This window comes from Gigantopelta aegis, chromosome 10, assembly GCF_016097555.1.
Source record: "Gigantopelta aegis isolate Gae_Host chromosome 10, Gae_host_genome, whole genome shotgun sequence".
NCBI lineage: Eukaryota > Metazoa > Mollusca > Gastropoda > Neomphalida > Peltospiridae > Gigantopelta > Gigantopelta aegis.
Genome location: NC_054708.1, coordinates 298,036 through 302,889, shown reverse-complemented (window position 1 = coordinate 302,889; position 4,854 = coordinate 298,036).

Here is a 4,854-nt window from a genome sequence, read left to right as displayed (position 1 = left end):
CTTCGGTGCACCTCGAACTTTGACCCAGCCGGAAGTTATTTGGTTTAGTACTACCTATACTGATAATATACATTTTTCAAAAAGTGTCCAGCTATGTGTTTTTATGACAACCAGGATCTGGTGTGCTCTGACATAAAGTGACAGCCTCACTGAAACTGTTGTTTCTACAGTGCAACCTAATATAATGTACACCTCATAAGGCATATATATTGTATACAGTTTTGTACAAATGCAATATGTCATATTAAACAACAAAATGTTTTAAAATAAAACTCCTGAAGATATTTACTGTCAGTTTGGTGTGTGTACTCAGGTATATATGTAGAGACAACAAAGATAGTCAGAGTACCTCTACTCCTTTAAAGTATTCCATTAAAACACATGCACTTGACTGACCCCTAGATTAGGAGACCTGAACAGGTACATCAAAGAAATATCAGTATTAAAAAAATACACTGTCTGAGGAAGGAAACACCAACATGACTGTACCTGTATGAAGTAATAACTTAATGTTCTGGACATTAGTGTTGGGAGGAAATCCTGTATGCAGGGTGTGGCCGTCTTCAAGTTATCAGGTGTGGGAATTTCAAATCCATCAGCCATGCTGATTTTCATAATGAACCATCGAAACCATTGGGAGCCACCCATATTCCTGACTATATTTTATTTGTAGCCTACTGTAGTTGGAGCTTTTAATATTTGTGATATCTGGAATTATCACCCAGCTTTCACACATTTATTTTTGATTAATTACTTTAAAAATCTACTTTTAAATGACATGATTACCCGAACATCTATTTTATTGCATTATTTTCTAATTCAGATCAATACAATATGTATATTGGATGTATTTCTACAATCAGTAATCCAGCATTTTATTTAGCTAGTAACATTGGGTAATACAGCTTTAACAATAAAATAAATTACCAACTAACTCCAAGGCAGATAATCAAATCTGAAAAGAATTGGTTCTGAATCCAGTATAAACCTAAAATGGTCTTCATGAGAGCAAACTAAGTGATTATTAAGAAAAATATTTGATCTAGAGATCTAAAGGTATGTTTAACAAGATTATTGTTATGTATAACTAAGAACAGAAGGCACAATAGTGACAACAAATTTAATTATGTCTTTGGTGAAGTTTTTCTTTAAATTTATTAAACTTTTTGCATAAAACTACAAACTTGTCTAAAATATAACTTAGCACCCTATAAATATGTCAAAATGACAATAAAAATCAAGTTCTTTACAAATTTGAGTTTTCAGAATTTCATACATGAAAAATTAACTATGTTAATGGAAACTAAAGACATTAACCCACTATTGACACATGATATTTTTAATATAAAAATAAATTGCTATTAAAATCTTAATTCAGGTTGCCTATATATAACACCATATTTAAGAGCAGTTGTATATGGTAAGTCAAATACCATGTAAAAAGAAATTATTGAAATATTTACAGTATGAATTATAGGCCAAAACCAACTTTTCCTCAGTGCTAACTTTGATTCAAACTCCATTCAGAGTCATGTACAGTGATTAGTGTCAAGGTCAAGGTCATTGTGAACTTGCGTGGTCCAGTGACAGCTAATTAATCAACCAGTATAGTTTAATTAAATAAAATCACAAAATCATAATATTTTTTATTATGCACTGAATATGTGCTATAGGGTGTATACTACCAAATCAAATCCCATAGACGACAATAGTAACATATGTGGCTAAAACACCTACCTGCAACGTATCAATCGACATAAACTCCATGGATATAAATACTACCACCCCTCACCCTTAAAGTAAATCACAAAAAAGTGGGTGTCAAGCTGCTCATTTCTGAGATAACGGGTAGCGTCTATGACTACCCTAGTTCCGCACACAATTTGAGTACTTTTTTTTACAGGTACCCCATACATGTTCCAAGCACAAGGCTATTTGACACAGTGGTACTAGATGAAATAAAATTGCATACATTTTTAGCCCAGATGAAAGTAATTTTTTTTACAACCAACACACTCACATTTATAACCAATCACAGGACTTGTGGTGTTCACTTCTCTATCAAAAGTTCGGTGCACCTCGAACTTTGACCCAGCCGGAAGTTATTTGGTTTAGTACTACCTATACTGATAATATACATTTTTCAAAAAGTGTCCAGCTATGTGTTTTTATGACAACCAGGATCTGGTGTGCTCTGACATAAAGTGACAGCCTCACTGAAACTGTTGTTTCTACAGTGCAACCTAATATAATGTACACCTCATAAGGCATATATATTGTATACAGTTTTGTACAAATGCAATATGTCATATTAAACAACAAAATGTTTTAAAATAAAACTCCTGAAGATATTTACTGTCAGTTTGGTGTGTGTACTCAGGTATATATGTAGAGACAACAAAGATAGTCAGAGTACCTCTACTCCTTTAAAGTATTCCATTAAAACACATGCACTTGACTGATCCCTAGATTAGGAGACCTGAACAGGTACATCAAAGAAATATCAGTATTAAAAAAATACACTGTCTGAGGAAGGAAACACCAACATGACTGTACCTGTATGAAGTAATAACTTAATGTTCTGGACATTAGTGTTGGGAGGAAATCCTGTATGCAGGGTGTGGCCGTCTTCAAGTTATCAGGTGTGGGAATTTCAAATCCATCAGCCATGCTGATTTTCATAATGAATCGTCGAAACCATTGGGAGCCACCCATATTCCTGACTATATTTTATTTGTAGCCTACTGTAGCTGGAGCTTTTAATATTTGTGACATCTGGAATTATCACCCAGCTTTCACACATTTATTTTTGATTAATTACTTTAAAAAACTACTTTTAAATGACATGATTACCCGAACATCTATTTTATTGCATTATTTTCTAATTCAGATCAATACAATATGTATATTGGATGTATTTCTACAATCAGTAATCCAGCATTTTATTTAGCTAGTAACATTGGGTAATACAGCTTTAACAATAAAATAAATTACCAACTTACTCCAAGGCAGATAATCAAATCTGAAAAGAATTGGTTCTGAATCCAGTATAAACCTAAAATGGTCTTCATGAGAGCAAACTAAGTGATTATTAAGAAAAATATTTGATCTAGAGATCTAAAGGTATGTTTAACAAGATTATTGTTATGTATAACTAAGAACAGAAGGCACAATAGTGACAACAAATTTAATTATGTCTTTGGTGAAGTTTTTCTTTAAATTTATTAAACTTTTTGCATAAAACTACAAACTTGTCTAAAATATAACTTAGCACCCTATAAATATGTCAAAATGACAATAAAAATCAAGTTCTTTACAAATTTGAGTTTTCAGAATTTCATACATGAAAAATTAACTATGTTAATGGAAACTAAAGACATTAACCCACTATTGACACATGATATTTTTAATATAAAAATAAATTGCTATTAAAATCTTAATTCAGGTTGCCCATATATAACACCATATTTAAGAGCAGTTGTATATGGTAAGTCAAATACCATGTAAAAAGAAATTATTGAAATATTTACAGTATGAATTATAGGCCAAAACCAACTTTTCCTCAGTGCTAACTTTGATTCAAACTCCATTCAGAGTCATGTACAGTGATTAGTGTCAAGGTCAAGGTCATTGTGAACTTGTATGGTCCAGTGACAGCTAACTAATCAACCAGTATAGTTTAATTAAATAAAATCACAAAATCATAATATTTTTTATTATGCACTGAATATGTGCTATAGGGTGTATACTACCAAATCAAATCCCATAGACGACAATAGTAACATATGTGGCTAAAACTCCTACCTGCAACGTATCAATCGACATAAACGCCACGGATATAAATACTACCACCCCTCACCCTTAAAGTAAATCACAAAAAAGTGGGTGTCAAGCTGCTCATTTCTGAGATAACGGGTAGCGTCTATGACTACCCTAGTTCCGCACACAATTTGAGTACTTTTTTTTACAGGTACCCCATACATGTTCCAAGCACAAGGCTATTTGACACAGTGGTACTAGATGAAATAAAATTGCATACATTTTTAGCCCAGATGAAAGTAATTTTTTTTTACAACCAACACACTCACATTTATAACCAATCACAGGACTTGTGGTGTTCACTTCTCTATCAAAAGTTCGGTGCACCTCGAACTTTGACCCAGCCGGAAGTTATTTGGTTTAGTACTACCTATACTGATAATATACATTTTTCAAAAAGTGTCCAGCTATGTGTTTTTATGACAACCAGGATCTGGTGTGCTCTGACATAAAGTGACAGCCTCACTGAAACTGTTGTTTCTACAGTGCAACCTAATATAATGTACACCTCATAAGGCATATATATTGTATACAGTTTTGTACAAATGCAATATGTCATATTAAACAACAAATGTTTTAAAATAAAACTCCTGAAGATATTTACTGTCAGTTTGGTGTGTGTACTCAGGTATATATGTAGAGACAACAAAGATAGTCAGAGTACCTCTACTCCTTTAAAGTATTCCATTAAAACACATGCACTTGACTGACCCCTAGATTAGGAGACCTGAACAGGTACATCAAAGAAATATCAGTATTAAAAAAATACACTGTCTGAGGAAGGAAACACCAACATGACTGTACCTGTATGAAGTAATAACTTAATGTTCTGGACATTAGTGTTGGGAGGAAATCCTGTATGCAGGGTGTGGCCGTCTTCAAGTTATCAGGTGTGGGAATTTCAAATCCATCAGCCATGCTGATTTTCATAACGAACCGTCGAAACCATTGGGAGCCACCCATATTCCTGACTATATTTTATTTGTAGCCTACTGTAGTTGGAGCTTTTAATATTTGTGACATCTGGAATTATCA